Source organism: Pinus tabuliformis, chromosome 6, assembly GCF_031772625.1.
Source record: "Pinus tabuliformis cultivar Carrire ecotype Pingquan chromosome 6, CPIR1, whole genome shotgun sequence".
In the NCBI taxonomy this organism is placed as follows: domain Eukaryota; kingdom Viridiplantae; phylum Streptophyta; class Pinopsida; order Pinales; family Pinaceae; genus Pinus; species Pinus tabuliformis.
The window spans coordinates 2,017,683,908-2,017,697,546 of record NC_142292.1 but is presented as its reverse complement, the minus strand read 5'-3'; the positions used below and the strand labels follow the sequence as shown (position 1 = coordinate 2,017,697,546).

At 40.2% G+C, this 13,639-nt stretch overlaps 1 pseudogene; it reads right to left on the bottom strand.

Annotated features, from left to right (window-relative positions):
• Positions 1–2,357: 2,357 nt before the first annotated feature.
• LOC149267347 (SNF1-related protein kinase catalytic subunit alpha KIN10 pseudogene) lies at positions 2,358–12,856 on the bottom strand (annotated as a pseudogene).
• Between the last annotated feature and the right edge of the window lie 783 nt (positions 12,857–13,639).

The window sequence follows — 13,639 nt, the reverse complement described above, 5'->3', positions numbered from 1 at the left end:
AACCATCCAGAATATTTTGACAAAGTTGATGGGTTTCTAGTATTTCATAGAGCTTTGGCACCCTTATGGCTTTCAAAGACTAAAAAATTAAGGCGGGATTCAGCTCACTGGTGTTCTCTCTTCATGCAGTTGCATGGGTTTTGTAGAGTAAAACTTCTATTTCTATATTGAGTACAAAGCCGAGTGATAGTCCTAGCTATTTTCAATTTTATGTACGTGAAATTTTAATGAATTTGATTTACAAGTTAGCAAAAGCCCAAGTGTTAAACACCTTGCAAATTCGGAAGGATCGACCCCCTGTAATGCTCTTTTCTGCATCTGACGGTATCTGATGGCTCATGGCCCAATGAAATTTAATGACTTATATGATGTTATAATGAAGAATCGGGATGAGTTTTACCAAAAGATTAATATCAAATATTATATATATTTTCATGTATATTATATTTTAAAATTTGTAATTTTATTTTTAAGAGTTTTTAAATAAATAGTTTTTATAACTTTTTAAAAACAGTTTTATAGCCAAGTCAAGAGTCAGTTCTTAAACCGATTTTGTTTTGACAATTAATTAGTTAGGTTGGGGAAGGGGAATAAAAGTATAGAGAAAACAGTGGAGAGGGTTGAGAGTCTTGGATTTTTGGAGTCATGAAGACAATGTAATGAATAAATATCTCATGAACTCAGTAATAGAAATCAATTTTGATTCCAGTAGTGGGTATAGTTGCAAACATTGTTTTTCCTTCTATATGTGTTATTTCATTTATGTTTTTGCCTCTTTGGAATGGTGTATGATGCAGCAGGTTGTTTCAATTTAGACTCATGAATTTACTTTCTTGTACTCATGTGCTTTAAATTTGAAACCCTTAATGAGCACTCCATGTTCCAAAAACTTATTCACAGTTTCCTCTATTCGCAATTCTTTCTACAGGGTTGAGGCCCATATTCTTGACTATCTATTGTTGAAACCATGTCTCCTTTATTTTCTTTTACACCACATCATTAATTTATTCACAATTCTTTCTACAGGGTTGAGGCCTATATTCTTGATTGTCTATTGTTGAAACCATGTCTCCTTTATTTTCTTTTACACCACATCATTAATTTAAGGCCTCTGCAATTGTCAATATTAATGGCCATTCTAGTTTTGAAGGATGGGCTTTTGAATTAGATTAATTTATTGCATATTTCATGGCCTATCCATCCGGCCATTGATTTTTAAAAGTATTCATTAATCTTTAGATGTCACGACCACGTATTCGTGACAACGAGGAACTGTCTCCGGGGAAACAATAGGAAATATGGATGAAAGTTGGTTATGGCATAAGATTTTGGTACATATCAGTTTTGACACCCTGGTAAAACTCACAAGAACGTAAGTTGTTAGAGATATGCCTAGAATTTCAAATCCCCACAATGAAGTCTATAAATCATGTCAATTTGGGAAACAAACTAGAGTCTTCTTCAAGATGAAAGAGTATTCAACATCTCGACCATTGGAAATTATTCAAACAAATCTCTGCAGACCAATCAAGACTTTCATTCTAAAAGGATAAAGGTATTTTATGTTGTTTATGTTAGCCTCACTCTCACATTAAAAACAATTCTAAGTCCAAATAATTAAATTAATTAAAATCATGAAAGTTAGGATTTAATCATACCTTTCTAGATTGAGTTTGTTCCTCATCGTTAGGAGTCTTTTTAGTCTTAGTTGGTTGAGAGATTATCTCCAACTAGTTAGGCTCCTAGATTAGTGTGTTGTTGAGATATTTTCTCAGCCATAGTGTCCAAGATAGACGTACTATCTTAAGGCTAAGGCCTTTTCCGCCATGTCTGGTTTTTCTATATTTCTGCTATTTATTGTATGAGTGGTTTTTATTAGTTTTCTACAATTGGTATCAGAGCTAGAGAATCCTCTCCTGTGTGTAGAGAAAAATAGCGATATGAGGATTTGATGAGTGCATTGTATATAATTGTGTATTGTGGCAGCATTAGCCAGTATGGATCTGTGCTAAGGCGTGACCATAATGTGTAGTACGGGGAGAGAGGATCCATACACCATCATCGTAGTTAGCTTTCGCCGCATTTAAAATTGAGAGCCACTAGTTTCGAGGATGAACTATTTGTATGCATGGAAAAGATACACATTTGAAGTAAAATGTGATAGAGAGAGGATGTGGTATCGGAGCCAGCATTCGTGAGGACTCAGAGTGCAAAGATAAAGAGGAAGGATCAAGAAGTGATGTGAGTTGTCCTCGGCGAGATGAAGGAAGGAATCGGAAATGGCTTGGTTCCAGTGAAAATTTCGCCATATTATTTTGTAATTTTCTCTAATTGTTGAGTCGTGGATGGAATATCTGTTAATTTCGGATATATGTTCTTTGTACAAGATAACCATTGGAGATACGACACCGATTATCCAGCATCAAATAATATGCAACTGTAGCCTCATTCTATATTCTACTTCGAAGGGATTCTACCAATGGGTTCCTGTCAAAATTCCTTTTAATCACCTCCTAAAGAATTTCTTCATCAATATTTTTGCTTGTTGAATTGTATCAGGTGGGGGAACTGCCAAATAGCGTGGAAGTTTCTCTAGAAACCATGGATGTTGATGAATCTCTGGAATGGTCATCCTTTTCATTGGATTGACAACAAGCATCCTTGGGATCAAATTCCTTTCTCTAGATGACAAATGACTCGGAAGTGTGTATATGCCACCCTTTATTTTCTTGAAGAGATTTGGAATGTTTTCATCATAAAATGACAAACTTCCACAGAGAAGTGCATATAATATAACTCTGCAACTCCAAACATCTACCTCTAGCCCTGCATATAATTTACCTGATATTACCCCGGGGGCAGCATAATTTGGGTTGCCGCAATTTGTTTTAAGAAAATGTCTATCACACATAACATTACTAAGCCCAAAGTCTACAATCTTAATAGTGCATTTGGAATCTAGAAATAAGTTTCTAGGCTTAAGATCGTGATGAATAATCATATTTCTGTGGAAGTACTCCATGCCTGATATAATCTACTGGAAAAAGCATCGGGCCTTGTCCTCTTGCAATTGACCTTTCTCAACAATATAATCAAAGAGCTCCCCAGACTTTACATATTCCATCACAACATATATATCTGATGGATTTTCTATAACTTCATAGAGACGTATGATATGAGGGTGCATAAATAATCTTAATATTTTGATTTCCCGCCTCACCTTTTCCTCCATATCCATGTTTCTAATCTTCCTGCGATTGAGTATCTTTATTGCCACTTTGTGTCCTGTTAATGCATGTTCTATCTAGATTAACAGCAGTTGAAAGACTGTTTGTAGCGGCATAATTAATATTAAGAGCGAACTTGGACTTCTGTTTTATTGGGAACGAAGAAAATGTTGAAAACTCAGTGGTCAAAAAGGCACAAGAGGAAGAAATGACTGCAGAAAGTGAAGTTGTTTTGAGTTCAGGTCAGCGGCGATGTTTTAGTCCTTCAGGAATTGTTCATGATGCAAATGTCAAAGGTCTTCTCCATATCCAAAGTTCCAACATGAGCCTATTTGACAGATAAAGTATTGGCTAAAGTCTCTCCAACAATATCACTTTATAAGGTGTGCGTTATTTTTTTAAGAAGGGAACGTGCACAAAATTTTGATTTTTTTAATTCATTTCACTTTTATAAAGTGAAATCATAAACATTAATTCACCTTTTTAAGTTACATCATAAAGTGATTTTTTTTATAAAGTGATATCAAGCCTTTGGAGTAATAAGGACATATTTTAATATTTTGGAGTGATAAGGTGAAATTATTTTTGTGAAAAGGTGCATTCTTTTTTAGTGGAGGTATAAGTGTGAATTGCTTTGAAGTGATTTTGTGGAGTGATAAGAGTGTTGTAAATTTAGAGCGATAAGTGAATTTGTTTGAGTGAAATTCATTATTGTAATCCAAAGTAATATTTTACTTTGAGAGTGATTGAGTCACTACAGGTAGTTTTTGAAGACAATTTGCTTCCAAAGTTTGCAAGTGTGACATTCTCATTGAGAAGTTTCCACGACAAAGTTGTGACATTGAAGAATGATGTACTCCAGTAATTAATAAAATCATAATTTTTTGTGGTGCTTGTGTCCTAGATCCGCCCAAAATTGAATAAGGGGATCTTAGGTACACCGTGTGTAATGAATGCATGTGCATGACTTGTGTTCAAATTATCACTTTGTATTATGCTTAAACAACTACATGCACATAAGCAAGCTTAAGTATAAGAACGCTTCATCAAGTTCCTATAATCAAGCTCAAGTACACAAGCACAAAGCATCACATCATCAACTTGATAAGATGATCTTCCAAGCAAGCACATTTCACATCATGTAATCAAAGCAATCAAGTTAAGGACACTACAAAATAAAGCATTTGAAGCCAAGACGACATCAACATCATCAACACTTTTTGTATCACTTGCAGATAGACATGTTTTAACTGAATTATACAGGTGCATTCTCGGTTGTAACCGACACCCTAAATTGAATTGTTAAGGTGAATACGTTAAGTCAAGTAAGTCTTCAACTGAGTCATCAAGATTGAACTTGTCATTTATCTCTTGGGTGCATTTTCAACAGTGTTCGACACCCTTCCTTTTTTAAAATCAGCACATTCAGTGAGTACATTCAAGGAAGCACAAAGTGTCAGTAATCAATCAAGCAAGTTCAAGCAAGACATCTAGCAAGCAATCATCATCAAACGAGTGTGAATTCTAGTATTCTATTCTTCAAGTGAGCATCAACTCTAGCAAGTGTTTAAAGCATCAGCAATAAGCAACTGTACAAGTGAGCAAGCTAACACGGCGACACACATTCAACTGTTCCAAATTCTTAACAATTTGATTTTATCATCAACTGGCAACATGGTGAACATCAGCAAAACAACTCTTGCTAATATTCAAGTGCATCTTCAGTGTGCACATGAAATGATTGAGTTTCTTCAACTAGAGTCACAAATTCAAAGAGATGAGTTGCAACAGAAGAGTGATGTTTCCAAGTCTTTCATCCATACAGATGAAGATAAAGATGTTGATTCCAAGTCACTGATCCAACCAACTTCAAGTGTCGAAGTGGTCCTTGATTCAGTTCAACTTTCTTCCAAACCAATCATCAAGCCATGGGAAGAACTTCAAAGTAACAAAAATCGACGAGGATTAGGATATGACAAAGATGAAAACAACTTGCATATCCCCGATTATTCTAAGCCGATCAAGTTCATCAATGCAGGGTTTCTTGATCAAATAACATCAACAAGCCATGAGAAAGTTGTAGACAAACAGACATGTGCACAAACTGAAGTTGCAGTCAAACCAAACTACCTTCATTGTTAAAGAACAGGTCATCTAGAAGTTCAATGTTTTTATCTCCATCCTTGTCACCATTGTGGCAAGTCAAATCATTCATCAACACAATGCAGCACACAACAACAATCAAGCAGATTGAAGATCGATTATTCATGGATTGATCCCTGGGAATGGTCATCCACGGTCAGAAGATTGTATAAGTTTTACAATCAAATTCACTCACACATAATGCAACCAATAGTAAAAATGAAGATGGTACTCTCGTGCAGTTGAATGGGGGAGTACACTAGTGAAACACTCCTACACCTGAAGGGGGGGAGTTCAACAATAATTTGAAGAAGATTGTCTCTCCTTTCAGTTGACAAAGGGGGGAAAATGTCAATGAAATTGATAGTGGTTGTCAAACTGAAAGTCTCGACAACATCAGTGAAGCAGCCAGTGGGAATTTTCAGTGGTTGTTAGACTGAAAGTCTCGACAACATCAGCGAAGTAGCCAGTGGGCATTTTCATCAGCGAGTGAGCATCAACAAATTCGCCAATGGGAGATCGACAACAAAGTCAACAGTGACAAGTTTTCAAACACAACAAAAGCAACAGTGAGTTTTTTTAGCCAGTGGGCAATCATCATCAGCAGATACGATAGTGGGCGTTAATCACATTTTGTCAGTGGATGCAGGATGTTGATTTCAAGCAAAGGACAGTTGGATCCTTTTGCAGTTTGGCACGTGAAGGAGTTGTCAAGCAACATTTAGAGATGAATCAGACATGCAATTGACTCATGGTCTCTTCATATTACAGTTTCTTCAGCATATAGCTTTGGCGGCTTTTCAGGCAATGTTTTTTGAGGATCAACAATTTCAGCATGAGAACTTGGAAGATGATTCCTGGTTCTTAATTTGGACTTATCATTGAGGGGGGAAATGTTAGCCTCGCTCTCACATTAAAAACAATTCTAATTCCAAATAATTGAATTAATTAAAATCATGAAAGTTAGGATTTAATCCTACCTTTCTATATTGAGTTTGTTCCTCATGATTAGGAGTCAGTTTAGGCTTAGTTGGTTGAGAGATTCTCTCCAACTAGTTAGGCTCCTAGATTAGTGTGTTGTTGAGATAATTTCTCAACCATAGTGTCCAAGATAGACATACTATCTTGAGACCAACTTCCTCATGTATTTATTTGTACTATTATCATTCTTTGTACATTGGATTGATTAATAATGAGAATGTGAGGAATGTTGTAAGGCTGAGGCCTTTTCTGCCATGTCTGGTTTTTCTATATTTCTGCTATTTATTTTATGAGTGGTTTTTAGTGAAAGTTGGGTTTGTTTTCTTAAATAAAAATTTGAAGCTTTTGAGAAATTTAAGAATTTCAAGGATCTTATTGAAAATGAAATGGACTTGAAAATTAAATGTTTAAGGATAGATAGAGGAGGATAATTCACCTCCCATGAATTCAATTAATTTTGCAGACATCATGACATTAAGAGGCAGTTCATTATTACAAGAACACCCCAACTGAATGGTGTGGCTAAAATGAAGAATAGAACAGTTTAGGACATGGAACAATGTAAACTTTGAAACGGGAACTGATACTGTTACCCGTTTCGTAGAGATAGCAAAAAAGTGAACTGATTTTGAAAAGGGGTGATGCAAAACGAACATGTTTTTTTTAGAGCATAGTTTTTGGCACTTTAATTTTTTTATGTACATTACGTTTTAGAATCGTTTTAAAATGGTAGTGATTTTCATGCTGATTTAAAAAAGTGAGTATTCTGCATCACCCCCTTTTTTTAAAAGACCTGTTTTTTGGCTTTAAATTTTCTAATGTATAAAATGTAAATAATTATTTTGTAAATTTGTTAATTTTTGAAGTGGTTGTTTTCTTCACATTTTCTTGTTTTTATTTTAATTTTAACTTTTTTTTAGTGAGGTTTTTATTGTTTTGCATTTTTAAATTAGGAGGTCAATATTTAGAATTTTCGATATTCTACATATTTATACATCCTTAATTAATTTTTCAATCCACATGAAATAATTGTTTCTAAAAAACAATATTTTTTAACAATGGACATAAAAATAACCATTTTTAACATAAATATAACTAAAAAACTACATGTTTTGATAATTTTTTGCTAGAATTGACATGTCAAAATCACAATTTTTATACGATAATTTTAACTAAAAATGGTAAAATAATAGCTTTTTTTATGAATTTCATGTCAAAAAAATAATAATAATCACTTTTTTTTTTCAAAAAATAATTATTAACTTAAAAATCAATGCGAAAATCACATATTACAAATATTGAACGTATAACAACCCTAATTGAGTGTTTATTCTTCTCATAAAATGTCAAAGTCAAAACATTGCAAAGCTTGATTTACAAGCAAAACTTAAATTTAATCAACAATGTCACGTAATCCAAACTCTTCGTCCTCTAGAGTTTCATCATTGTCTTCTTCCACAATATTTTCTGTTTAATTTTGCTCATATTCCTCTTCTAATGGGTCTTTGATGTCTGCGAATCTCCCAATGTATGTCTTTCCAAACATTCCATGTAATGGTGGTTGGGGTTCCTTTGACTTTTTTGCCACACATGATTCACTAAATTCCCCTTTCTTCAACCCAATTTCTTGCATTGCATCTGGAAGAAATTGAAGAGCATTAATTCTTTGCTGAATGAAATTACACTGTACTGGATCTTTTTCAATTGCAATGCAAATTCTTCCTTTTTGAAGGCAACATGCTAGTGTTGTACCTAATTATTAAGCACAAAAGAAATAATGAACTAAATTAGTACAATGACATATTAATTAAAAAATAACATATTGAAATTCAATTCCATATAATAAAACTTACCTGAGCTAGAAAATAAATTTAGAACCGAATCTCCTTTATCCGAAAAAATGTCTATAAGATAGTTAATCAATAATTGTGGTTTTTGATAAATGTTAACTATCTCTCCTTTTGCTTCTTTGTCTTCATACGTTAGTTTTCTCACAACAGCATCATAAGTCAGTATTTGGCTATGACTCTTTCCGTCTACCCGATTAAAAATCATAGACATATGGCTATCATCTTTTGCCCAACTATCAATATGAATGAACTCACAATCATTTATAAATTGTTGATCTTCATTGTTAAGAAGATTTGGCTTTTTCCTGTAACATGAAATAGTAAAAGTTCAATTAACTTGTACATAAATAAATTTTTCAACATTAATCAAATATACATTTTAAACGTCTTACCATGTAAGCTGCATCCTTGAATTTGTTTTCCCCTTGAAGCTTGACAATATCAATGCCAATTGTGTGTCTGAATGAAATGTCACAAATCTCCATAATGGTGATGATGTGACTTCTACAAATCCTGCAACCACTTTACTAAAAGCTTGATAAGTATAAGGGTCACTATCATAGTCAATGTTTGGAATATTGAAACCATGGGGAATATCTGCAATGACTAGGGCATAATCCCTTTTAGGTATGAGTTTAGCAATGTCTTCACAGTCGCCTTGTATTACTTGATATTGAATAGTGTCTAGCCCATTCCAAATGAAATGATTAAGACTTGGATCAAGTTGAACATTCTTAATACGTTTCTTTTTTATTCTTTCGATCTTTATTTTTTCAATAAAGGTTTTGAAACTATCTGGCGCTCCATTATCATCCTTCCTCATCTTTTATAAAATAAACAAATATATGTGTAAGTTATAAATTAAAAATAGTACACAGGTGAATAAAAATGAATGTATAAATCAAGATACCTTTTTAAACGCAAGATAAAAAGCTTTAATGTTGATGTAGAACTTGAATCTGGATAGTTGCGTACAACATCATCCCAACTATCTTCATTCAACAATCTAACCATTTGTTCTTAAATTTTCATATAAATTTTGTGACTGCATAGATAAAGTAACAAAAAGTTAATATAATGATATGTATAACAAGTACTACCAAGAACAACATGTTTTATTTAAAATATAATTATAATCTAGAAATAAATAAAAATAATTCAACAAACTTACTTTTGAAATTCTTCAAACATTTCCTCCAATGATAATTCCCCTGACCTCACACGAGATAATATTGTTTTGACAATTTTATCATCTTTCACTCCTTGCATCACCCTCCAAGGTGTGATAGTCATATCGTCTGGAAGCTGCTTCATTTCAGGAGCTAATTTACTATTGCCACATATCAATGGCTTAGACTTTTTGACCTTCTGGTTTTTAATGGCAATGTCTTCCCACATGCTAAAAATCTCATCAATCAACTTCCAAACATCTCCAGTTCTAAATGCCAATTGGAAAATGTTATCAACACCTCTGAATAAATCACTATTTTTGTTTCCTTTTCCACCTTTTGAATTTGTTTTCTCTTCAATTTGATATCCTATTTCCATACAACATTCCTTTCGAAAATCTGCAGTAACATTTATCCTATCCCCACCACATTTTTCTCCAAATTCACTATGAATAAATCTAACCCTTTAGATGAAAGTCATAGACATCCTATATTCATTATCTGAATTATGATCCCATGCCACTAACTTTGCTTTTGTATCTGATAAACTAGCGTAAATGATACATTTCATTGTTTCAAAACGTGGGTTATTAGGATATTCATCCATCAATTTTCTTTGAGCTTCTACAGAATGGTTCCCCCCAAGCACATAATAATTGTATTCAAAACATTTTGACTTATCAAATGCTTCTTTGTTGGGAACTTGAAGTGGATCAACAAGAAGCACATAACTAACCACATGAGCATATGGATTGTACCTCATCAATGTCTTCAAGTTGTGAGCATGCAGATGATGTGGCTTTCTAACTTGATATTGACATTGTCCTTCACTTGCTTTATAGGTTTGCCTTACATTAAGCTGAAATGTGCGACCACCATCAATTAAGTTTCTCTTTGTCAAATTCTCTCAAATGACATTTGTTTTGTTTTGATAATGCCATCCTCTAAATCAGCTCCTGGTGTAATGATTTCTCTGTTTTCTTTTGAAGTTTCACTAGGTTCTTGACTGCTGGTAATGACTGCTTCAAAATTTTCAGCGTTACTTTTCTTGGTCATAACATTCCCAACAGATTTATTCTTGGGCATTATTACTTTTGGTTTTTTATGGCTCTTCTCAGTTCCAATGTCATCTTCAGTAATGACAACATATGCTTCACTGTCAATTTCAACTTCATCGTTCTCAAAAGTAACTTGATTACCCTTGCTAGATTTATCCACCAGAGGCCTTTTTTTCTGATTCTTTAGATGTAGTTTTGTAGCATCATCAATTACAACATTTGGCCTATTTTCCATATCTTCTTCTGACACTGAGTAAAAACTGCTGACAACTTTCATGATATCATGCTCTATGAAATGAATGCCTCCCAACCTAATTGAACAACTTTCAACAAAATTTTGCCAAACAAAATATCATAAAAACAAAGCTAAAACATATAGCGAGACACTTTCAAGAACGCAAAATACAAATACAAATAACAATACTTACGATGTTTTGTGTCATCTCATTTACGATTTGTTTACACAACTTTGTAGATACCTCTCTCGTGTCATACAATGAATATGATAGTCAATATTTAATCCTTTCATGTGACTTGGGAGCCTTTGTAAGTATGTAAACAACTTCAGTGTCCAGTATTGAACACATATCTATGACTCTTCCCATCACCTCAAAAATTCCATTATCATTCTGTATATCAATATATAGATATATATTCACATTTGTCCTTTCTTTTTCTTTCACATACCAGATTCTTGATGGAAATTTCACTTCTTTCGAATTCTTCCAGTCTGAAATCATCTTCTTATCACTTGAAAGATTTGTAGTCATGAACTCAGGTGGAGTTCATTCACCAATGTTTCTTGAAGATGCACCTTTAAGAGTCTTTGGTCCAGAAAGATTCACTGAAATTCTCTTTGATGTCATTTTCCTAAAAAATAGAAACATATAAATCAGTAAATAATAAAAACATATTAACTTAAATTAACAACGAAAATATATCATAAATTTTTTATTTGTATGATCAACAATCGCCCCACCGACCACCCCTCACATTCCAAAAGGGCATGCATTAACATTCTAGTGTAAAAAAGGTAAATGACAAATAAAACATTTCAAAATTAACTATATATATATATATATATATATATATATATATATATATATATATATATATATATATATATATATATATATATTATATGAAATGTCAATTTTTTTTAATAAGTACAAAAAAAATATGTAATGGCGCCTCACCCCAACCCCTCAGCGCCCCAGGCGTGCCCACCCAAGCCCCCCTGCGGGCACCCACGCAGCCCCCCCCCCCCCCCGGCCAGTGCCCTTGCGGCCCAACCCTCCCACCACACCCTCGGGCGCCCTCACCCACCCACCCGCCTGGGCGCCCTCACAACCCCATGCGCCCCCACCCTCCCAACCCCCCCCCCCCCCCCCCCACTCCCCCGGGCGCCCTCACCCCCCACCCCCCCGCCCGGGCGCCCTCGCAACCCCCCCGGTCTGTGCGGGCGGCCTTACCGCCCGCTCACCCCAACCCTCCCAACCCCACGGCGTGACCCAGGCGCCCCCTACCCAACGCCCCCCCCGCCAGGCACGGGCACCCACACCCCCCAACGCCCCCACCCCAACCCCCCCCCTCGGCCCGGGCGCCCTCACCCACAACACCCCACCCAACGCCCCCCCAAACCCGCCCAATCCTCCCCCCCAACCCTCGGCCCGGGCGCCCTCACTAGCCCGTCCGCCCGACGCCTTCACCTGCCTCACCCGCCCGGGCGCCCTCACTCGCCCGCCCGCCTCCCCCGCCCGGACGCCCTCACCCCTCGCCCGCCCGCACCCTCGCCCACCCGACCCGCCCATCGCCCTCGCCCGCCCACCCCGCCCAGCGCCCTCGCCCGCCCGCCCCGCCCGCGCCCTCGCCCGCCCGCCCCCCGCCCCGGCACCCTCGCCCACCTGCCCCACCTGGGCGCCCTCGCCTACCCGGCACCCTCGCACTCCTCGCCTGCCTCACCCACCTGCCCGCCTCCCCCGCCCGGGCGCCCTCACCCGCTTGCCCGCCCGACCCGCCCGCCTCACCCGCCCGGCGCCCTCGCCTGCCCGCTCCACCCAGCGCCCTCGCCCGCCCGCCCCACCCAGAGCCCTTGCCTGCCTGCCCCGCCTGGGCGCCCTCGCCCGCTCGCCTCACCGGGCGCCCTAGCCAACCTGGCCCGCCCGCTCGCCCGCCCGCCTCCCCCGCCCTGGCGCCCTCACCCTCTTGCCCGCCCAACCCGCCTGGCACCCTCGCCCGCCTCACCGGCCCGGCGCCCTCACCTGCCCACCCCGCCCGGCGCCCTCGCCCGCCCGCCCCACCCGGAGTCCTTGCCCGCCCACCCCGCCTGAGCAGCCTCGCCCGCCCGGCGCCTTCGGCCGCCTCACCCGCCTGGCGCCCTCGCTCGCCGGGCGCCCTAGCCAACCTGGCCCGCCCGCTCGCCTGCCCATCACCCTCGCCCGGCCCGCCCGCCTGGCGCCCTCGCCCGCTCACCCGCCTGGCGCCCTCACCCGCCCGCCGGCCCGCCGCCCTCGCCCGCCCGGGTGGCCTCACCCGCCCCCCCGCCCGGCGCCCTCACCCGCCCGCCCGACGCCCTCACCTGCCCAGCGCCCTGACCCGCCTGCCCCCCGCCGGGGCGCCCTCACCCGCCCACCCTCACCCACCCTCCCTCAGTCGCGCCCCCGCCCGGTAGGCGCTAGGGCGATTCCCGGAATCACCCTGCCGCCTGCTGGGCGCCCCTCGCCCCCGCTCAGCAGGCGGCAGGGCGATTCCAGGAATCGCCCTGCCACCTGCCGGGCGGGGGCGAGGGCCGCCTGGGTCGCGCAAGCCTCGCCCTGCCGCTTGACTGGCGGGGGCGAGGGACGCCCAGGTAGCGCAGCCTCGGGCGCACCACCCAGGCAGCCCTCGCCCCCGCCTGCCGGGCGAGGGCGAGGGTCACCCGCGTGGCGCCGGACTCAGCCGCGCAACCTGGGCAGCCCTCGCCCCCGCCTACTGAGCGGGGGTGAGGGCCGCCCAAGTGGCGCCTGCCTCGGCTGCGCCACCCGAGCAGCCCTCACCCCTGCCCGGCAGGCAGCAAGGTGATTCCGGGAATTGCCCGCCTTCTGGGCGGGGGCGAGGGCCGCCTGGTTGGTGCGACCGAGGCCTGCACGACCCAGGCGGCAGTGCGATTCCGGGCGGGCAGGGCGATTCCCGGAATCGCCCTGCCGCCTGCCGAGCAGGCCGGGTAGGGGCGA